General features: G+C 44.4%; 1 protein-coding gene across 5 annotated transcripts in view; it reads left to right on the top strand.

The window, feature by feature from the left end:
* Nucleotides 1–24,377, top strand: part of CALN1 (calneuron 1) — a 520,654-nt gene that overhangs the window by 251,511 nt on the left and 244,766 nt on the right. The gene's annotated exons all lie outside the window — the stretch shown is intronic.

Below are 24,377 nucleotides of genomic sequence, written 5' to 3' on the forward strand. Positions count from 1 at the left end.
TTCCAGGTTCCTTTGCAACATTGCTCTTTACGCACCAGACCTTGCTTCTATCACCAGTCATGTCCACAGCTGGGTATTGTTTTTGCTTTGGCTCCATCCTTTCATTCTTTCTGGAGTTATTTCTCCACTGATCTCCAGTAGCGTATTGGGCACCTAATGACCTGGGGAGTTCCTCTTTCAGTATCCTATCATTTTGCCTTTTCATACTGTTCATGGGGTTCTCAGGGCAAGAATACTAAAGTGGTTTGCCATTCCCTTCTCCAGTGGACCACATTGTGTCAGACCTCTCCACCATGACCCACCCATCTAGGGTAGCCCTGCGGGCATGGCTTGGTTTCATTGAGTTAGACGAGGCTGTGGTCCTAGTGTGATTAGATTGACTAGTTTTCTGTGAATATGATTTCAGTGTGTCTGCCCTCTGATGCTGTCTTGCAACACATTTCCAAAGGAAGAAGAGTGTATATAGTGGAAGTGTCTGTCCTGTCCTTCCTCTGCACCTATCTAGTTCTCCTTCCCAGGGGAACCAGGCTTTCTTGAATCCTACATGTTCATCCAGTGATATCCTGGATGTTTACAAGGAAGTTTGTGTCCTCTTTTTTTTTTCTTCTTGCTTCTTTTTACACAAATGATAGCATGTGACCCACACCTTTCTGCATCTTGCTTTTCTCATTTAATAATTCATCTTGCCTATCATTCCACATTAGGATATAAAGAACATTCTTACTCTTTTTACATCTGCATACTCTTCCATTGCTTGGGTATACTCTGGTTTTTTGAACTTCTTTTCTTTTTATGGGCATTTGAGTTGATTCTGATCTTTTAAAGTTGTGATGTTTTATTATGGAAAATTCAAGTGTAATGAACCCCTGTGGGCTGATCAGTTCAGTTCAGTTGCTCAGTCATGTCCGACTCTTTGCGACCCCATGAATTGCAGCACGCCCGGCCTCCCTGTCCATCACCAACTCCTGGAGTTCACTCAGACTCGTGTCCATCGAGTCAGTGATGCCATCCAAACATATCTGTCGTCCCCTTCTCCTCCTGCCCCCAAACCCTCCCAGCATCAGAGTCTTTTCCAATGAGTCAACTCTTCGCATGAGGTGGCCAAAGTACTGGAGTTTCAGCTTTAGCATCATTCCTTTCAAATAAATCCCAGGGCTGATCTCCTTCAGAATGGACTGGTTGGATCTCCTTGCAGTCCAGGGGACTCTCAAGAGTCTTCTCCAACACCACAGTTCAAAAGCATCAATTCTCAGCACTCAGCCTTCTTCACAGTCCAACTCTCACATCCATACATGACTACTGGAAAAACCATGGCCTTGACTAGACGGACCTTAGTCGGCAAAGTAATGTCTCTGCTTTTGAATATACTATCTAGATTGGTCATAACTTTTCTTCCGAGGAGTAAGCGTCTTTTAATTTCATGGCTGCAGTCACCATCTGCAGTGATTTTGGAGCTCAAAAAATAAAGTCTGCCACTGTTTCCACTGTTTCCCCGTCTATTTCCCATGAAGTGATGGGACCGGATGCCATGATCTTCATTTTCTGAATGTTGAGCTTTAAGCCAACTTTTTCACTCTCCTCTTTCACTGTCATCAAGAGGCTTTTTAGTTCCTTTTCACTTTCTGCCATAAGGGTGGTGTCATCTGCATATCTGAGGTTATTGATATTTCCCCTGGCGATTTTGATTCCAGCTTGTGTTTCTTCCAGTCCAGCGTTTCTCATGATGTACTCTGCATAGAAGTTAAATAAGCAGGGTGACAATATACAGCCTGGACGTACTCCTTTTCCTATTTGGAACCAGCCTGTTGTTCCATGTCCAGTTCTAACTGTTGTTTCCTGGCCCAGCTATAATTTCGGACCAAGCTTGTTTTGACTGTACCCCTTCTGCCAACCCTTCTCTTCCTTGTATTATTTTAGAGCAAATCCAGGACATTTTATCATTTCACCTGGAATTGTTTTAGTATAGATGACCTGGAGAATCCGCATGGATAGAGGAGCCTGGCAGGCTACAGCCCATGGGGTTCCAAAGAGTGGGACACAACTGAGCAACTACACACGGCACACAACACACAAAGAGAATTAAAAGTAATACCAGCATCACACCTAACACAATTAACAATAATTCCTCAATGCCATTAAATCTATGTTTTGTGCACTGCCACGTGTAAAACAGGTAGGTAGCGGGAACCTACTGATTGGCACAGGGAGCTCCGCTCTGTGCTCTCTGGTGACCTAGGTAGGTGGGATGGGAGATGGGATGGGAGAGAGGTCCAGGAGGGAGGGGATGTATGTATACATACAACTGATTCACTTTGCTCTACATCGGAAACTAACACAACATTGTAAAGCAGCTATACTCAAATTAAAAAAGAAAATGTATATATAATCCCTGTGGCAACCAACAGCCTGATTCATGCTCCATTCCACATGTATGAATGAAGCTGTAACATACATTTCTAGAGGTTTGTTGAGCTAAAGTGTGCCTTTTTAATATAATAGACATTGCCATTTTGCACTTCACAGAGATTGTACTAATTTACACTTCTACCACCAAAGATTCAGAGGATCTGCTTCCTCTTGGCTTTATCCATACAGGATGTTATCACATTTCTTGATATTTAGTTGCCTCACTGGTGAAAATATACAAATGTGATTTTAATTTGCATTCCTCTTTTTCTGAGTTGGGTTGAACATTGTTTTATATGTTTAAGAGCCATTTGTAATTCTTTCCTGGGGACTGTCTGCCTAGATTCTTTGAACATTTTTCTTTTGGTTGGCTCTTTTTCTTATTGATATATAAGTGAAAGCGTTAGTCGCTCAGTCTTGTCCAGCTCTTTTGAGACCCCATGGACTGTAGCCCACCAGGTTTTTCTGTCCACGGAATTTCATAGGCAAGAATGCTGGAGTGGGTTACCATTTCCTTCTCCAGGGGATCTTCCCGACCCAGGGATCAAAGCCGGGTCTGCTGTACTACAGGCAGATTCTTTATGTCTGAGCCACCAGGTACCTCCTTGTGTATGGAATCACAGCCCTCTAAATTGATATATACCAGCTTTTTTAAATGTGAAGGAATCGACTCCTCATTTGTAATATAAATTGCAAATATTTTTATTTTGTTTCTGATTTTTACCTTAGTTTACAGTGATTTTTGCCATGTGGAAGTTTTAAATTTTTACTTAGAATTTGTCAGTCTTTTAATGGCTTTTGGTGTTTGTGCCCTACTAAATATAGTGTTATTCACTCAGATTATAAAAAAATTTCCCATGTTTTGTTTCCTCTTATAATTATGGCTTCATCTTAACATATTTAGTCTTTGGTTCTTTGGAACTATATTTCAGTATAAAGTGTGGAGTATAGTTTCATTGTTAATTTTTTCATATATCTACTTACTGGTCCTAAAATTACTTATTAAATCCATCTTTTCCCTTTGTCTGAAATATCACTCTTATTATATACTAAATTTCTGCCCATATCCAGACAAATTTCTGATCCTTTTGCTGCTTCCAATCGAATGATTTATTATCCTTTATTTAAATAGATTTGCCTCTATTTTTTGTCATTTCCCACTCTATCATTAAAAATAAGGCTGTGATAAGTAACTCTGTAAATAAATCTTTGTATACACAAATATAAATTTCCACAAAAGGAATTGCTGGGTCTAAAGATATGTATGCCTTTAAGATAGTTCTATTGTGGAAATTGTCAATCTTAGTGAAATACAGAGAGGAGAGTGTGAACCCTGAAATAGCTCCCACTGGGCTTCAGTGAATTTTCAGCATTTTACCAGTTGCATTTATTCTGTCACCCTTGGCCCCTGCATCTTTTCCTGGAGTATTTTAGAGGAACATCCATAATCATTTCATCCATAATCCCATCAGTATAGCTCTCTAACTTAAATCCATTTACTTCTATATTGAAAGTGAAAGTGAAGTCGCTCAGTTGTGTCCGACTCTTTGGGACCCCATGGACTGTAGCCTACCAGGCTCCTCCGCCCGTGGGATTCTCCAGGCAAGGGTACTGGAGTGGGTTGCCATTTCCTTCTCCAGGAGATCTTCCCAACCCAGGGATCAAACCTGGGTCTCCCGCATTGCAGGCAGATGCTTTACCATCTGAGCCACCAGGGAAGCTATGGCCATTTAAGATTGCTCTATTTAGGATCCAAGCAAGATCCATGTTTAAATTTTATAATTGGAGGATAATTGTTTTGCAATGTTGGGTTGGTTTCTTCTATACAACAATGCAAATCAGCCATAGGTGTGTGTATATATATCCTCTCCCTGTTGAATCTCCCTCCCATTCCCCTCATCCCATCCTTTAGGTCATCACAGAGCACCAGGGCTGAGTTCCAGGTGTTATACAGCAACTTCCCACGTGGCTCAGATAGTAAAGCCTCTACCTGCAATGTGGTAGACCTGGGTTCATTCCCTGGGTCGGGAAGATCCCCTGGAGAAGGAAATGGCAACCCACTCCAGTACTCTTGAGTAGAAAATTCCGTGGATGGAGGAGCCTGCTGGGCTACAGTCCATGGAGTCGCAAAGAGTCGGATAAGACTGAGCGACTTCACTTCACTTCTCTAGCGCATGTATGGGGCTTCCCTGGTGGCTCAGCAGTAAAGAATCCACCTACCAATGCAAGAGGCATAAGAGAAGAGGGTTCGCTCTCTTGGTCGAGAAGATCCCCTAGAGGAGGGCATGGCAATACACTCCAGTACTCTTGCCTAGAGAATCCCATGGACACAGGAGCCTGGTGGGCTGCAGTCCATAGGGTCGCATAGAGTCGGCACAACTGAAGCGACTAAATGGCAGCAGTGTGTATATATGTGTTGCGCAGAGTCAGACATGACTGGTGTGACTGCACACACATGCACACTGTATATATGTCAACGCTACTGTCTCAGTTCATTCCACCCTCTCCTTCCCACACTGTGTCCTCAAGTCCGTTCCCTACGTCTGCATCTCTGTCACATGCTGCCTGGTTGCCCTGCAGACAGAGGCAGCCAGATTGCACTCCCACCAGCAGGGTGCGGAGTTGCTTTCATCATCTCTTCTTGCTAATTCTGGCCATGTCATCAAAGGGGTCTAGCTGATCTTCCAGTTGCTGAAGCCAGAAACCTTGGATTCTCCCACTCCTCTCCTTTCCCATCCCATACTGTGTTCATCTTTCAGGGCATCCTGGTGCAGACTCAACCTTCAGATCCATCCAGAACCTCTTCTCCCTCCTGGCTTGCTCTCCCTGCTGGATCCCTGCAACATCCTCCCTCTGCTCCCGTGTTATCCCCATCTGTTATCAACCCAGCAGCCAGAGGCATCCTTTATAAAAACTGAGATATAATTGGCATATAGCATTATATTTGTTTCAGATACACACCATAATGATTTGATATTTGTATATATTGCAAAATGATCACCACAATAAGTCTAGAAAACATCTGTCACCATCATTACAGAAGTTTCTTCCTTGTGATGAGCACTTTTAAGATGTATGCTCTTAGCAACTTCCAAATATGCAATTCAGCATTACTGACTATAGCCACCATGCTATATGTTTTATCCCTATGAGTTATTTTCTTAATAACTGGAAAAATTTCCCCTTTGACCACCTTTACACATTTTGCCCCCACCCTGCCTGACTCTGGCAACCACCAATTTGTTCTCTGTATCTATGAATTCAAGTTGATTGCTTTTTTTTTTTTTTTAGATTACACATCTAAGTGAGATCATATCCTATTTGCCTTTCTCCCTCTGACATTTCACTCAGCATGATGCCCTTAGGGTCCATCTATGTTGTCACAGTTGGCAAGATTTCTTTTTTTTTTATGGCTGAATAATAGTCTATTGTGTATATATATGCCACATTGTCTTTATCTATCCTTTCATCGATGGATACTTAGGTTATTTTCATATCTTGACTTTTGTGCCTAATGCTATAGTGAACATGGACTTGCAGATATCTTTTCAAGAAAGTGATTTTATTTCCTTTGGTTATATACCTAGAAGTGGAATTGCTGTATCACACAGTGATTCTATTTTTAAGGGTCTTTTTTTTTAAAAAAGACTTAAACATGAATCGAATCGCCAGTCTATGTCCGACGCAGAATCGCCAGTCTATGTCCGACGCAGGATACAGCATGCTTGGGGCTGGTACATGGTGATGACCCAGAGAGATGTTATGGGGAGGGAGGTGGGAGGGGGTTCATGTTTGGGAACGCATATACCCCCGTGCTGGATTCATGTCAATGTATGGCAAAACCTATACAGTATTGTAAAGTAAATTAAGTAAAAATAAAAATTAAAAAAAAAAAATAAAGACTTAAAAATTATATATATATAATATAATTATTTTTATATATATACACACACACATAATTTTTTGAAGTTCAGTTGATTGATAATGTTGTTCCAGTCTCTGCTGTACAACATAATGACTCAGTGATACACGTTTATGCATTTTTTTCATATTCTTTTCCATTATGGTTTATCATAGCATATTAAGTATAGTCCCCTGTGCTATACAGTAGGCCCTTGTTGTTTGCCCATTCTAAAGGTAATAGATTGCATCTACAAACCCCAAACTCCTATTCTTTTTAGGTTTTTGAGGAACTTCCATTCTGTCTTCCATAGTAATTGTACCAGTTTACATTCCCGCCGGCAGTGCACAAGGGTCCCTTTTCCCCACATCCTTGCCAACACTTGTTATCCCTTGTCTTTTTGATAAGAGCCAGCCTAACAGGTACAAAGTGATGCTTCACTGTGGTTTAGATTTGCATGTCCCCAAAGATTAGTGATGTTTTTAGCCCCTTTTGTGTAGCTGTTGGCCACCTGTATGTCTTCTTTGGACAGAGGCGTCCCTTTAACACACAAGTGAGGCCACATCACACCTCAGCTCAACAACCTCTATGGCTCCCTCCTCACTCAAAGTAAAATCCAAAGTGTTGACAATGGCCTGCAAGGGCCTGATGATCTGCCTTCCCACCCTTCTCTCTCCAGTATTCCCTGCTGCTTCTCCCTGCATCCCATGCCCCTCGACACTCCATCCCACCTCTGTCACTTGACCCCCTGGCTAGCTTCCCAGTATTCCAGGCATCTAGGGATTTAGTCCTGACTGTTCCCTCTGTCTGAAACACTCCTGCCCAGAAAGCGCATGGCTACACCCCTTGCTTTGACTCCTTGGCTCAAATGTTTTCTTGTTGCACCTCAGTTACCCTCCCTCTGTGTTTACTCAGGGGCCTGTTCCTTGCAACCCCCTCCCCTCATCCCTGCCCAGTTCTGCAGTGCTGTTCCCTCTACCTTTTACCACTTATCACCTTCCTACACCTGGTGTTATTCATTTTACAAAAGGCCTGTTTTTTACTGTTTGTCTCCTCCCCACCCACTTGGAATACAAGTACATGGTATCAAGGATCTTCACGTGGTCCTATCAAAGCCTAGCTTCTAGAATATAGCTGGAACATGGTGGACATCAACAAATCCTTACTGGCTGAGTATAAATTCAACAGACAAAGCATGGTGTATTATGGTTCTACTCCTGCTAAAAAATTAATAGTAAAATATACCACAATTGAAAAAATTAATAATGAGATGGAACTTGATTTTATATGATTTGGGGCTGTCTGTATTTTTCCCCTTGGAAACAAGTCATTTGTGTTTTTCCATTGTTCTGTTGGAGCCTTCCAGTAAAACCTTTTACATATCCACGATGATCCCTTTGTTTGCCATACGTTGATTCATCTTGGTTTATTTTCTAGGTGTTTATTTGAGTTATCGGTTTTTTAATGTATCAATCTGCCTCCCTTGTTTTTATTGAGGGGCTGTGCTGTATAACTCGTGGGATCTTAGTTCTTCAACCAGGGATTAGAACCCAGGCCCTCAGTAGTAAAAGCATAGTGTCCTAACCACCAGACCACTAGGAATTCCCAACCTTCAGTTCTTTAGAAAGAACTTCTTTTGCTGTTTAGTTATTACAGTTTTCATTCCCTCTATATTTTAATTTCTCATAAGTAGGTTTGGGTAGATAGTGTGAAGTTTATCTATAACTTAGTATTTTCCAAGTTCTCAGCTGATTGTTACAGCACTTGGTATGAAGCCACATTTCTTTTCCACCATGGATTGAAATGTTTCCTTTATCACACTGTTCGCTTCCATGATCCGAATAGCCACATGGCCATATGTGGCCCTCAGCTTCCACCTTGACTGCCAGCCAGGTCACCTCTTTCTTTAAGAGAAATCTGAAACGATCTGTGTGTGCATGTGTGTGTACTTGTGTGTTCTGGAATGGTTGGCTTATTCTTTTGTGACTCCCTTAGGATTTAGCGTCTGGGTAGAATTCCTAAAGCAATTTCTCCCCTTTCCTGAGCTGCCCTTGTAATATTGGAAGGTTGGCGCAGGATCAGTCTGCCTCAGCGGATTTCAGTTTTATTTCCCGAGCTGGAGCCAGTGCCAGGCTTTGCAAATAGTCTTTTCAGAGGTGCAGACTTAATTTGATAGAGAACCAGCACATTAAAACAAAATGAGCAAGTTGGACATTTTAAGCAAATAAATTGCTTCCTATTGATAGTGGGTCACCTGCAATGGAGAACAATTCGTTTCATAACCAGGTCCTTTATCCATGCTCAGGAAGGCACAGTGGAATAGGAAGCAGTGGGATGGACAGGTGTGCAGGATTTTGGTGAGCTAATGGGAGGGGGTTGCTCCTCGGACTTCTCACAAGTGTCTGAGTCAGTCCAAACCTGTCTTTTTCTTTGCACAGTTCAATGCGGAGCTTGAACTCACATTATCTTTTTGTTTTCTTTTCATATTTATTTATTTAAGTGGCTGCATCAGGATCTTCGTTGCGTCATGCAGGATCTTTTATTGTGTCGCACGGACTCTGGTAGTGGTGCATGCGTGGGTTCAGCAGTAGCAGTGCGCTGGCTCTAGAGTGCATGGGCTCCCTAGCTGTGGTGTTCCATCTTATTCATCCTGTGGCATGTGGAATCTTACTTCCCCAACTAGGGATTGAACAGTGTCCTTTGCATTGGAAGAAGGATATTAACCACTGGACCACATGGGAAGTCCCTCATGTTGTCTTGAATTCCAGAGATTCGGAATCTATCCCTGCTCTAGGAAGATCCCCTGAAGAAGTAAATAGCAACCCACTCCAGTATTCTTGCCTGGGAAATCCCATGGACAGGGGAGCCAGGCGGGCTACAGTCCATGGTGTCACACAGAGTTGGACATGACTTAGCAACTGAATGACAACAACAGCCTCTCTCTAGGCAACAAGTTTGGGGCAGCTGTAGTTTTCATTTGAGAAACAAGACTGGGCTGTGTTTGCGCGCACCCTTGCCAGTGAGCAAAGGAAGGACAGGTTTGACAAGAGTTAAAACTGAAAAAGCTCACAACAGAAGAAGAGTTCTTTCCTGAATTTGAGTCAACTCCTACAACTCCCACCATTTGTCATTTTGCCCTGAGTCTCAGTGCCACGAATTGTTTGGAAGATGACTGTAAGAGGATTTTTATTTCATGGGCTGAGCCTGTCTTTGGGGCCATGTTTTAGGTGTTGGAGATGCTCTGGCCCAAGACACTGAATATGGATAATTAGGAGCAAGCAAGTCAGGCTACACACGTGTGACCGTCACTGTCCTCTTGTTTTGTCAGGCTTGGTCTGTAAAACTGGTAAATCCCCATGGCTGGCAGAATCTGCCTGCTTCTGCCTCATCCCTAATGTTGGTATTGAACTCAGGTCCGGCTGCTCGATTCTCAAAAAATCAATACTTGTGAGAGAGATAAATGTTGGTATAAAGGAAAGTTGCTTTTAATCAGAATGCTGGCAATCTGGGGAGATGGTGGACTCAGTGTCCCCCAAAACCATCTCCGTAGAGTCTGCTCTGCCATGAAAGCTTTTAAGAGGAAAAAGGGAAGTAATCTCAGGCAATCATTGGGGTGGGGGAGGTCAGAGTCATTGTCAGCCCCACTGTGTGCAGGCCTGTTGATTTCTTCTGAGTATTCTTTAGATCCTATCCTGGTCACATAATTTGTTCATGAGATTATTGGAGGGGAAACTCTCTGATCATGTTTATTACTTATTCTTCATTTCTACTTCTTTGATCTATGGAAAGAACCTGTGAGTCAGGCAAGGTATTGTGTGATCAAAAGATCTGAGGAATTTTCCCAGTAGTCCAGTGGTTAAGACTCCAAGCTTCTACTGCAAGAGCTTCGGGTTTGGGGAACTGGTTGGGGAACTAAGATCCCATATGTCAATAGATTTGGCCAAAAGAAAAAAAAGCAAAGTGAGATTTGAAAGGAGTGCTAGAGCCTGGAGATGACAAGAGCCTGGTTTGAGGTTGGTGACAAGACAAAGAAGCCTCCTGCAAAGAGCCTTTTCCTGCCAAAAGCTGCTCATACCCTGGTTGTTACAGGTGGGGCAGAGGGTGGGGGCAGGCAGTAGACTGGAGCTGGAGGCACAATTGGGAGGTTTTAGACTTAAAACTCAACCTGTCACTGGGGAAGTCTTGAGTCTTAAGATTGGTAGGCCTCTGGGGCTTCTAAAAACAGTTTCCTCTAACTCTCGAGAATGTAACATCCCTCTGGGACCCAAGAAAGATGTTTGTTAAGTAGACGGGGGTACAAAGCTGGGTAGCTGTTCTGCTTTGCGGCCGTGAATGAGAGCTGACTGGTCAGTGCAGAAGTGGGAAATGATATGGTCCCAAGACAGCAGCCATGAGGGAGGAGGGCATTGATTTAGGGGAGACAGAGAGATGCCCGGAGCATCCTAGGAGGAGCTTGGGAGGCTGCTAGGGAGAGTATGAAATCGTACCCGACAGTCATAGAGACTGCTTTGGGGAACCCAGACAAGGGCAAGGGCAAGGGCAGAGCTTCTCAAAGTGTGGGGCCTGAACCATGCATGAGGAGGGAGATCAAACTTGCTGATTGGGGTATGCATGAAAAAAATAAGAAATAAATAGACTAGAAACTAAAATATGTCACACGTGGGAAGGGTAAATAGACTAGAAAATAAAATATGTCACAGGTGGGAAGGGTGTGTCCTTTTCAGGAAGTGTGTGTTTAAAGAGGTAGACTATGAAGTTTAGGGAAGCCTGACGTGCTGCAGTCCATGGGGCTGCAGAGAGTCAGCAACAGTTGCAAAGGGTCGGACACAACTGAGCAACAACAATAAAAGTTTAGGAGTGCACTCAAATCACTGCCCTGAAACTTAGAACCACATCACCTGAGATGAAGGGCAATCATCCGTGGGTTGTTGCCAGGAATAAATGAGCTTGATAGACAAGGATCATTCAGAGCAGTGCCTGGTACTAGTAAACACATAGTAGATTTAGCTTTTACATAGTAGTTGGAGCCAGAATAAAATGCTGCTGTTTGACCTTTTTTTTTTTTTCTTTCCTGTATAAAGGCAATTTTGTATGGTTCAACCTAATATACTCATACACCTCCCCTGTGTATATTACAACTATATTACACATCTGTCATGATGTACAATGCATTTGTTACTGTGAATTGGAATTAAAAAGGCTATGTGCTGTCTTGGCTTTCCCTGGCTAGGGAGTGGCTATGAGGCATCAATTTTAATAACCAAGTGTGATATTGCCATAGGTATTTTGCTCTGAAGGTCCATGACATGCTCTTTGACTGTCTTTTTGTAGCCCACTTCCATGTGTCATTGAAGGGAGGCCTGGGTGCTGGGCTTCCTAGAGGTCGCCCATACCTAGTGGTGAACAGAAGCAGCTGAGTCACAATGGAGGTCCTGAGTCCACTTCATGAGCCACCCCAGGCCTCCTTCTTTGCTCCCTGAGTCTGAGCACTGCCTGCTGCAAGTCTTTTCATTAAGCCTGGACTGTTAGAATCAAAACAAAGCTGTATTACAGCATGGGTGGACCTAGAGATGGTCATACTAAGGGAAGCCAAATATCATATAATATCACTCATATGTGGAATCTAATTAGAAATGACACAGATTAGCTTATTTACAAAACAGAAACAGAACTTATATTGAAAACAAACTTATGGTTCCCAAAGGGGAAACAAAAGGAGGGAGGGATAAATCAGGAGCCTACAGTTAGCACATTATTGACCAGGGGGTTTTGCAGAAACTAATACCTGTGGCATTTATTGACAGGACATAGTACATGTCCAATCAATAATGCATTAACATACATGTACACACTGCTATATATTCCTCTAAGATAGATAACCAACAAGGACCTGCTGTATAGCACAGGGAATGATACTCAATACTCTGTAGTGGCCTATATGGAAAAAGAATCTAAAAAAGAGTGGATATATGCATATGTATAACTGAATCACTTTACACCTGAAACTAATACAAAATTGTAAGTCATCTATACTCCAACAAAATTTAAAAAACAAAAATAAAACACAAAAAAATTCAAAGCTGTATTCAGTTCAGTTCAGCCTTTAAAAATAATTTTTGCCTCATTAAAAAACAAAACCATAAAAGAGCCCGTCTTGTTTTTTTGGATTTTGTTGTTGTTCAGTTGCTAAGTCGTGTCTGACTCTTTGTGACCCCATGGACTGCAGCATGTCAGGCTTCGCTGTCCTTCACCATCTTCTGGAGTTTGCGCAAACTCATGTCCATTGTGGTGGTGATGCCATCCAACCATCTCATCCTGTCTCCCCTTCTCCTTCTGACCTCAGTCTTTCCCAGCATCAGGGTCTTTTCCAATTAGTTGGCTCCTTGCATCAGGTGGCCAAGGGATTGGTGCTTCAGCTTCTTGGGTTTAGTGGTTAGTTTTCTGTTAGAAAGTTGTTTTCTGTCTTCAGCCTAGGAGAGATTCCAGAGGTCAGGAAAAACACTTGATTTCTAGAATAATGCTTTGTGAGAGCCAGAAAAAGAATCAGAGTTCCAGCCACTAAGCTATCCTCCACAGTTCCTTCCCACTGGGGGCCTCAGTCAGGGCCCCACCTCTGCCTGACCGATGTCCTGTTTCCTATTATTATTTTTTAAAGGATTTATTTACTTGGTTGTGTTGAGTGTTTGTTGCCGTGTGTGGGCTTTCTCTAGCTGCAGCCCTCAGTGCTCAGGCTTCTCACTGCGGTGGCTTCTCTTACAGAGCACGAGCTCTAGGGCATTCGGGCTCAGTAGTTGTGGCGCCCGAGCTTAGCTGCCCTGCAGTATGTGGGATCCTAGCTCCCTGACCAAGGATTGAACCTGTGTCCTCCGCATTGCCAGATGGATTCTCAAGCACTGGGCCACCAGGGAAGTCCGCTGTTTGCTATTATACCTTGGTCTCCTGGGGGCTGGTCTCCAGCAGTGCTCAGAAGGGTGCCTGACACAGTCAGCGCCCAAGAAATATTTGTTGGGTTGAGTTGAATTGAACAATACGAAGGTAAACTTAGTTTTTCCAGAGGATTTTCAAGACCCCAGGGAGGGGAGGGTTGAGCCGTGCCTGAGAGGCCTTCTCCTCCCCATTCAGTTTGCTTCAGGGTTATTTCTGGAGCTTGGATCTTGCTCTTCTGGCTTCCATGTGGGTGCTGAATCCACAGAGTGATCTTGTTTTCTCGGATGCTGATTAGTCTCTGATCTCAGGACATTCAGCTTAGGAACAGTGTGACTTATTGAAAAATTAATTATATTGATTATTACCATGTTGCTCACAGATAAATTCCACTCAATTTGCTGCTCGCAGATCCATGCAGTACTGCCTTATGTGCCAAATGGTACGACGGCTATTTTCTGCCGTGGGCTATTTCCCTGAGCAGGTGCTTGTTGCTGTGGGAGAAATGGGTCTCTGTGAGAAATAACTCCTTCTGGGGAGAAGCACCAGGCTTGTTCCCAGGATGCAGCTAGTCTGCTGGGCAGTGGGAGTTGGTCTATCTCCTCATAGAGGAATGACCCAGCATCCTGCCCTGGTAACAGTCCTGACCTGAAGCCAGGAGGGCAGCTCTCTCCCCTCTTATCCCTGCTCCTCTCACATTAGGGGAGCCCCTTTCTTCCTCTCTGAGCCTCAGTTTCCTCATCTCAGCCATGAGTGTGGGTGTTTTCTGGTCACATCCTTTGGGCCAGGCTCTGTGCTGAGTGTGGGGTCCACTCAGGGTCCTGCAGTTAGTTACCCTGCAGGTCTTTTTGAGACAATATCTGAATTGTCTCCCTTTTCCTGAGGCCTCCCATTATAATCATCTGGATATTGAACTTCAGAATGGCAGGATGAAAGGTATATCTCATAGGAGATTGGGTTTCTGTGCAGAGAAATGATGAAAATGGAGGATGGTAAGAACTGATACTGCCTTTTTGGGAGAGTATGATGATATAATAAGAAATATGTATTTGGTCTTCCTCCCTAGTTCCTGGCCCCAAACTCCTGAAACCCTTGGAACCTCTGAAGTGATGAAAGTGTCATTTGTATGCTAAGGAAATGACTGGTGGCTGGGGTCCCTAGATAGCTTTAGGATGGGGGCTGGTGGCCAGAAAGACCAAGGCATGATTGGAAGGTTGGAACTTTTAAACCCATCAAGTGACAGTCCCCTGGGGAAAGGAATGGCAACTCACTCCAGTATTCTTGCCTGGAGAATTCCATGGACAGAAGAGCCTGGCAGGCAACAGTCCATGGGGTTGCAAAGAGTTGGACATGACTGAGCATCTTTCACTCACTCAGTGACCTCCAGGGAGAGAAAAGGGTCTGGAGACTGACTTCTGTTGCCAATGGCCAAAGATTCAATCAACTATGCTTACATAATGGAACCTACAATAAACCCCTAGATGATGGGGTTTGGAGAGCCTTCAGATTTGTGAGTACATCGAGGTGCTGGGAGGGTGCTGAGCCCAGAAAGGATGTGGAAGCTCTGCAACCACTGCCCCCGCCTTCCCTCCCTCCCCTGGTCCTACGTGTGTCTTCCATTTGGCTGTTCCTAAGTTCTACCTTTTATAATAAACCAGTCAATGTAAATAAAGAGCTTTTCTGAATTCTGTGAACTATTCTAGCAAATTATTAAATCCAAAGAGGACTTGTGGGAACCCTTGACATTATAGCCAGCTGGTCATAAGTCTAGATGACCTAGACTTGTGACTGGCATTTAAAGTGAGGACAGTTTGGGGGGACTTAAACTTCAGGGTCTGCACTGACTCTAAGTAGTTAGTTTCAGAATTGGATTAAATCACTGGACAACAGATTAGTATCCAGAGAACTGGGGAATGATTTGGTGTGGGTAAAACTCTGACACTTTTGATGTCAGAAGTGGTATGAGTAGAAATGAATCGTAGAGGGCAATTTGGCAATATCTATTAAATACCTTAAAAGAGTTTTTGCCTTTGACCTAGTAGTTCTGTTCCTAGGATATCATCTGAAGGAGATAATCATCAAAATGCATGAAAATTTATGTACAAAGATTTCCATTGCAGCATTATTTAAAATCAGAAATGATCTAAATGACCCACACTAGGAGTTTGGTGATATCAGTTTGGCTATCATAATTTAATGGAATACTACACAGCCATCAAAAATGATGTTTTAAAGACTACTTAACAATATGGAAGATTGAAATGATAGTGTGTTAAATGAAAAAAAAATAAAGCTCTAGAGAGAGCTTGATCCCAATTTAATTAAGAATATTTGTACATTAAAAAGTTTGGAATAAAGCACCCTAATATATATTAACAATGGTTATTGCTTGCCAGTGAATTATAGATTTTTTTCCTTTATACATTTTGGAGGCTTTTTTTTTGTAAAAAGCATCAATTAATGTGTTGCACTCAGTCATGTCCGATTCTTTTGTGACCTCAAGGACTGTAGCCTGCCAAGTTCCTCTGTCCATGGAATTTTCCAGGCAAAAATACTGGAGTGGGTTGCCATTTCCTACTTCCGGGGGTCTTCCCGACCCAGGCATCGAACCCGCATCGCTTGTGTCTTCTGCATCGGCAGGCAGTTTCTGTACCACTGAGCCACCTGGGAACTAGAAAATGTAGCATTCCTCTGCAGGTCTAGCTCTAGTCTTTTGATGGGGGTTGTCCCCATCCCAGAGGTCAAGTCCAGAACCTCTCAAGACAAAGAAATCTGCCGCCTTGCTTGATGTCCTCTTCCTTTCTTCTGCACTCATCACCCTGTTTTTCAGTACAGAGACCTTCTGACAATGCTCGCTCTCATCCATATTCAAATCAGTTTAATGGCTCTCCTTTCATCCATGCTGGGCAGTCAGTCCATCACTGGGAGCCCATGGTCCAGATGGGCTTTCATTGTTACTTTCAGTTCTCATTTGCTTTCTTCTTTTGCTGTTGGGGAATTTTCCATTAGCTTCAACGGACCTGGCGTGCTAAAATCAATTCAGCTTAATCTATGGAGATGTAAACTTTGGGGACAAATAAACTCTGATCTAGCTCCTAAACCCTTAGAAATGCCCCTGGCTTTCTGCTGCCCTATGTTAGGAAAGAATGATTACTTTTCGTGACCTATTCGGTCTGTAATTTCTCCACCTAGTAAATTACTGATAAGCTTTTCTTTCCAAATGCTAGCTAGGGAGGGAGTTGGCTTGATTTTTGAATTCAAGGTATCATTTGAGCCCTGAGGTAAGGAGAAAGGCCAGGAGTGTGGTGACACCAGGGATCCACAGTATGGACCTTGAACCATTGTCCCACCAGCTTCGAGCACTGCGCCTTTGAACTGTTGTTTGGTTTTTTTTTCCCCCAGCACTGCCTCTTGCCTGCCCCCAGGGTTAACAGTGATTCCTGATGAGCCAGAGTGGGGTGGGGGGTGGCCAGGGAACTTACAGGAGCTGTGCTCAACCCTGAATTCTAACTGTAGATCCCAGATACTGTTATAGTCTCAGGGAGGAACAGTCAATAAATGAGCATTTATTGAAATGAATGCAATCACATCTCAAATAGCAAATAACTAGGAGTGAGGGTCCTTTGTTGTTTAATTGCTAAGTTGTGTCCAACTCTTTGCAACCCATGCACTGTAGCCCTCCAGGCTTTTCTGTCCATGGGATTTCCCAGACAAGAATACTGGAATAGGTTTGCCATTTCCTTCTCCAGGGGATCTTCCTGACCCAGGGATCTTCCCGACCCAGGAATCAAACCCTGGTCTCCTGCAGTGCAGGTGGATTCTTTTCCTTCTGAGCCACCAGGAGGCTCCTTTAACCCCCTTTAAAATGTACCAAGAAAACCAGGTTAAAAAGTGAACCCTCATCTTGCCCCCATCTGTTGGCATCAGCACTGTTCAATGCAGGACTCTCCTCATTGCAAGCCTGCCTCCTCCCGGCATGTTTCCCTCCTCCTTCAGAGCCCCGCCGCCTTGCTGTCTCAGCTCTCACCTCTGTCGTTGCCTAATTACTGAAACCAATTAGTTGTATTTGCAGATTGATTGATTATGATTGAATTGGAACTCATTCGCACTAAAACCCACACCAGGACTGAACTAGCATTTTTTATGCAATTATGGTCATTCTATTCCTATTTTCCGTCTTCATCATATTTTCAGTATCACCATCTCCAAAGGCTAGTCCTTTATTTCTGTGTATTCACCAGACCTGACTGCTTGGGTATCTCTCAGGGCCCTGGACTCCAGGTGGCCAAATACCATGTTCCTGCCCTCTCTGAAACCCTGTGCTTCCTCCAGAATTCTCTCAGTTAATATCGTCACTGCTCACTCCATGAGGCATACCAGAATCCTCAGCATCATCCTCAACTCATCCCTCTCATAACCTGGGGACACTCGGGTGACCTGACCTGACCACTCAGAAGTCTCTTTGCCCCTCCCAGCAGCTCTAGGGGCAGCTCTAGGTTCTTATCCACACTTGGTCCCTGTGACAGCTTCAGGTCAGGGCTCTGCTTCTCATTCCTTGTCACCATAGTCTTTGCCAGCCCTCGGTTTACAAACCAATCTGATCCTTTCTCTCTCTCTCTCTCTCTCTTTTCTTTTTTTTTTTTTCAATTTAGAACTGCTGAGAACTCTCTGTGACATTCAACAGGTGTCAACAAACTTTAAAAAGCCAAAGTCAACATTTTAGGCTTTGTGAGCCAAACCTTCCCCATCCCAATGACTCAGTTCTGTTTGTGTGGTCCCAAAGCAGTCGACAATGGACAACTGCATGTCAGAAAATGGCCATGACTGTGTTCCAATAAAGCTTTATTGACTAACAGGGTGGTAGACCAGATTTGGCCACAGACAGATTTGCCAACCCCTGGCCTACAAGGTAAAGCTTGGGTGGCTTCTAGGGCTCTTTCAGTCTTGTCTTAGCATAAGAGTTCTTCCCCTTTGTCTCTCAATGTTTCTATAACCACTGTGCAGCCAGGATGTTCAACATACCCATCTTGGTACATTTTCCTCACTCAGCCTTCTTTCCCTTCTCTCTGTGGTTTTAAGATTCAAAAGATTTCACAGAGCTGTCTCTGTCCGAAGGAAGGACTTCCATGAGATTTATGTAGACTTGTATTATTGGGCTGTTCATTCTCTGTTATGAATATCTGGTCACCCTCTGTCTCTCCAACTAGAATGTAAGCTTTTCAGAGCCTGGAAAGTTTCTTTGGCTCCCTGTATATCTTAGAATTGCATCTGGCATGTAATAATTATGCAGCAACTATTCAGTGAATGAATGGTTGTATTAATCATTTCTACATATGCATTTGTTGTTTTTCATCAAAAAGGGGGAAACTTTTCTAAATCTCTTTTGTCATTGGCTCAGCCTCTGTCCTATTATTTCTCCCAAATAAAGAGCTCCAGACTTGTATCTTATATTTTCTGGTGCGTTTGTGTTCAGCTCAGTCAGTTCAGTTCAGTCACTCAGTCATGTCTGACTCTTTGTCACCCCGTAGACTGCATCATGCCAGGCCTCCCTGTCCATCACCAACTCCTAGAACTTGCTCAAACTCATATCCATCGAGTTGGTGATGCCATCCAACCAACTCATCCTCTGTCAGTCATCCCCTTCTCCTGCCTTCAATCTTTCCCAGCATCAGGGTCTTTTCCAATGAGTCAGCTCTTTGCATCAGGTGGCCAGAGTATTGGAGCTTCAGCTTCAGCATCAGTGCTTCCAATTAATATTCAGGACTGATTTCCTTTAGTATTGACTGGTTTGATCTCCTTGCAGTCCAAGGGACTCTCACGAGTCTTCTCCAACACCACAGTTCAAAAGTGTCAGTTCTTTGGCATTTGGGTTACTAGTTCATAATTGCTTGCCTAGCCTTACTGAGCTGTATCTCTCCAGTTTTGCAGTTTCTCAATGATGAGAATCAAAAGAAGGCATCTTGTTCATTTGTAAAGCCCTCACATTTTGTGGTTAAAACCCCAGTGCTTCCCAAACATACCTTTCTGTGGATAATAATCAGATTTCAAGCTAATGAGAACTGAGATAGGAAACATTGTTCTTCATTACTGATTTGAATTTGCCAGTTAGTACAATGAATTTCAGCTGATTCTTCAGAGCTAGACCATTAGCAGATAAATACTGACTCTGCCTGGTATCTGGATTTGATCTGATACACACTCTGTTTAGGTAGCTTGACTGATGTGCCTCCACCATTGTTTCTGCCTGAATTGGCTATGACCCTAGAGAGCATCATGGGACCAAAGCATGGTTCTCAGAGGGCATTGGGTCAGAATGTGGCAGGTACCAGTGGTGGCTCCAGATATTTTCAAGAAAATAGATTTGCTGGCATAATGCACTGTACATCTCTCGGTCTCTAGAGCAGAACCATTTCTATCCCAGGTCTTGCTTGACTTCAGAACATCAGCCTCATTCCAGGGAGGAGAGGCTCAGATCCTTGTGGGAGTGCAGACTTTAATTCTAGAAGATTCCACAGGCAGAGAGTGGATTCCTTTCCTCAGAGATGTGTCTTAACATGTTACCTTTTGTACTCCGCATAATGACAGTTGGACAGGCTCCCGTGACCATCATAGATGTCCCTCCTGTGGTCCACAAAGGCATCTTAGAGGGGGTAGAATTGGCCATGCTGGTGCCTGGTGTGCACGTGTTGCATGAGACTGCAGTGAAATCAGAGAACAAAAGCACAGCATGGTTATATGACTCTGGAGCACAAGGGACTTTAGCCTAAAGAGGGGGTACATTCCGGTGGAAAGCACACCACGTGCCTGAGTTGTTCCTGAAAACTTGACCCGTGGTCTCCACTTCCCGCGGATGTGGAAGGTGGCCAGAGCTGCACCCTGGCTGTCTGCAGCCGGAGGCAGAAAGATCCGGCCTGCTCCCGTGTCTCCGCCGTTTTATGGGAATATTTCTCACACCCTGTTCTGCTATTAAAAACAAAATGAGGCACACATCACATGTCTCAGACTGCAAGACCCATTTCCTTCTAATAAGCTTCTCGTTTCCTGGGCTTTCCCTTCACTGGAAAGATTAAATGTCCAGAGGCTCCCATTATGGATTTCCAGTTTTGTCCTTTTCCCCTCACCCCTTCTGTTATTTTGAAAGAAAAAGAAGTTAGTGAGCTTTGTCTGCCTCTGTGCACGTGTGCACGTGCACACACACACACACACAACAGAAGTAGATATTCTGTTTTAAAAAAATAATTTGTTGCTTATTTCTTAAGAGTTATCAGTTTTGTTGATTTTTCCCCAAAGCTCCAGCTTTTTTTCTTTTTCTTTTTTTAGTAGCACCACATGGCATGTGGGATCTTAGTTCCCCAGTCAGAGATCGAACCTGCATCCCCTGCAGTGGAAGCTTGGAGTCCTAACCACTGAACTGCCGGGAAAGTCCCCTTGGGAGCAAAGAGAGAAGGATGACTTTGTCCCACTGACCTGGGGCCGAGGAAAACAGAACTCTGAGCTGAGCTGTTTCTTCTGCATCCTGTCCTGGGCTGACGCAGGGCCAGCCTGGATGCATATTGCAAACAGGAAAACCGTGGGGGATTTGGGGCCTCGAAGGAGCATGTTCCTTCAAGCAGGGCAGTTCTGGAGGGATCCCTGTCTGAGGTCCGAGTTACCAAATCCAGCAGTCCAGAGGTGAGGCAACTTAGGGCGTAGCCACCAAGGCCCTCATTTACAGGTCAAATTCTCAAACATCCTTAACTAAGCCCTCTGGAGTAGCTAATGTCAGGATGCAGGCTCTTTCCCTGGTAAGATCTAGGGCATGCAGAGGGACCACAGGGCTGAGGCCAGGCCCTGTCAACAGAAGGGGATCATCCTTCAGTGTGACAGCATTAGCCCAGAGTTGAGGATGGAGTCAGAGGGATGGGAAAAGGAGATGGTGCCTTGGGAAGGAAGTGGTCCAGAGAACAGGGGCAGGGCTCAGCCTGCAGCTGGCCATCAGGCTGGCCCACCTGGGACCCCAGCAGGGACCCTGTCATCATCTGACGTTTTCTACTGTTGTGCAATTTTTGTCAGACCTGTTGTAAAACCCCGTCACAGAGGCTGGAAGGAGATCCAGCCCAACCCAGTTTTCAGATGGGGACATTGAGGCTGAGGGACAGGGCTGCCCTGATCATGGGGACTGGATGGACTTCTTTGTGAACTGATTCCCATCTCAGGAGACCCTCCATCTGCATCCCCCTACCCTCAGTGTCTGGACTTAGGCCGAATGAGGCATGACCTCTGCCCTGGTGTCCTCGAGTGCTGTGTGCCATGATCTCAAGCTGAGCACTGTCTGTAAGCTGTTTTAGCTCCACCCGACACGTGCTTGGAAAACATATGGCTGCTTTAGATAATCTTGGGCATGTTTCATTGATGAGAAAATCTAAACATGCCGACAAACCCTTTAATTCAAAATTTGGAAAGGGCTAAAATGTTTTCTGTATCATCAGTGGGAAAAAGAGAGGTGTTTGAACAGCAGATTAATAGGGTATGAAAAAGAACACAGTCTTCCTATTCTTCTTTGAAATACTGTAACGATGTCCACGGATCCTTAGAAAGGGGCTCAAAGGACCTCGCGGATTCTCTTGGCCAATCTGGCTCATTTTACACATGAACAAACCAAGGCCTCAGGGTTTGGCTGCAGACCTAATTTGCTAATAGGCCTGGCTGGGAGCCCAAGGTCCTGACTCGCAGACTAGTCTTCCTTCTGCTGGAGCACACATTTATTCATGGAACGCATCCAGCATGTTGAATTAGTATCGATAATGAATCTGCAGCTGATATCTGGTGTTTACTTGTTCAGAATCATCATCCATTGAACAGCTGTCTGTCTAGCTCCTCCTTCAGCATAGGTGGGAACGTACAGCCTTGAATGAAATGTCCAAGGCACTTGTGGCTCACAGAAGCCATGATTTCAGCACCTTGATTTCTTCATATTTCTAGGTGGTATGGGCTAGGTGTCGTGAGGCACTAGTAAATGTCCTGCTGACCAATCAGTAGTGAGGGAGGTAACTCGGCTGTGGTGAGTGAGGGCATTGCTGTGAAACACACAACCTCTGACTTGGCCTTGAAGGACCAATGTGATTTGGGCAGGTAAAGCGGATGTCAAGGTGTTTCAGATGGAAGCACTGGCTGGGAGAGTGCAGAGGTCTGAAAAACAATCCCCAAAGGAATCAGATCCCCAAGCCTAGAACTTATAAATGTTACTTTGGAAAAAATGTCTTTGCAGCTGCCAATAAATTAAGGATCTTGAGTTGAGTTTATCCTGGATTATATGGTGGTCTCTAAATGCAAGCACAAGTGTCCTTGTAAGAGGCAGACAAAGGGAGATCACAGACCAATGAAGAGAAGGTAACCACACGGCAGAGATTGGAGCCTTGCGGCCACAAGCCAAGAAAAGTAGACTTGTAGGAAAAAGTGGGACTCTGGGGGAGGGCAGTCTGTCCTCATCTTGATTTTGGTCCGAGTGTGCCTATTAAATCACTCAGTCGTGTCCGACTCTTTGCTACCTTTTGGACTGTAGCTTGCCAGGCTCCTCTGTCCAAAGGATTCTCCAGGCAAGAATACTGGAATGGGTTGTCACGCCCTCCTCCAAGGGATCTTCCTGAGCCAGGAATTGAACCTGTGTCTTTTACGTTTCCTGCTTTGGCAGGAGGGTTCTTTACCACCTTATTTCAGATTTCTAGCCTCCAGATTGTGAGCGAATAAATTTCTATTGTTTTAAGCTACTGCGTTTGTGTGATTGATTAAAGCAACCACAGGAAATTAATGCAAAGAGGAAAGGAAAAGCCTGCCTGGGTCAGGGTTCAATGTGCTTGCTGGAAGGATAGTTAGATATTTAGAGAAGTGGTAACTACAGTTGGCCCTTCGTGGATGCTGAACCCATGGATTCAAGGTCTAGCTACCCAATTCCATTTTATACATTTTATATTAGGGGACTTGAGCATCTGTGGATTTTGGTATCTACAGGGTCCTGGAACCAATCCCCTGCCAATACCAAGGGACAACTGTAAATGGCTAGGGCCGATGTCTTGCATTAGTTCAGAGATCCTGCAAGTTTCTGACTGGATCTTATCTTCCTACCTGGAGTGTGGATCTCTGGAGGGGAACCACGATGCTGGGCAGATCACTGTCTTTATTCTCCGCAGTCCTAACTCCCGTGTTCCTCAGGTAAAGGCAGCTTATTGAATGGCTCCGATGAGTGCTGGCAGCTGCCGCAGCTGAGCTCACACTGAATTTATTGATGAAAAATCAAAGCTATCCATGTCTGGTGCTCAGATACAATTGACGTACCTCTCATCTCCAGACTGTGATCTCAAACTGAATTCCCATGCCTCACAGGAGTGTGAGGTGTTAGGAAATGCTTAGCCAACCCAGGATGAACAGAAGGCGAAGAGAGATCTGGGCTCTGGAGGGAGGGACTCTGGGTTTGGAAAGCAGAGCAGCTCTGATGTGGGGTAAGAGGATGGGCGTCCCCCTGCTGGGGGAAATGACCTTCTTGATGGTAGAGTCAAGTTCTCTGCCAGCCCCAGAGAATGTGATTAAAGATGCCTCTGGGGCTTTTATGACACTCTTATTGATCTGAGGTTGTTTATAGCCATAAAACAGCTGTAAATTACAGGAATGAAATAAAAACAGCAGGATACTTAACTCCTATCCTCCTAGGAGGTTGAGAAAGCTTTCTGCACAGCTCTGTGGCAGCAAGGAGCTGAATGTAAGTCCGCAACGGGGACACTCATTCTCCTTTCCTGCCTAGCCCAAGCTGGGAGGTCACTGTCTTCCCGTCTTATCCCCACTGAAAGAGAAGCCTCAGCCTTGCTGAGGAGTGTCCATGGCTAATGCTATTCCCAGCTGGGGCGCCTGTCTAATTGTGCACCCCCTACTTTGTATTGGGTGTCCCTGGTGACTCAGATGGTAAAGAATCTGCCTGCGATTCAGTAGACCCAGGTTTGATCCCTGAGTTGGGAAGATCCCTTGGAGAAGGGAATGGCAACCCACTCCAGTATTCTTGTCTGGAGAATTCCATGGACAGAGAAGCCTGGAGGGCTACAGTCCATGGGGTCGCAAAGAGTCACACGCAACCGAGCGACTAACACAACACTACATTATGTTAGCTGCTCAGGGCTAG

The sequence above is a fragment of the Ovis aries genome, chromosome 24, assembly GCF_016772045.2.
Source record: "Ovis aries strain OAR_USU_Benz2616 breed Rambouillet chromosome 24, ARS-UI_Ramb_v3.0, whole genome shotgun sequence".
NCBI classification, from domain to species: Eukaryota; Metazoa; Chordata; class Mammalia; order Artiodactyla; family Bovidae; genus Ovis; species Ovis aries.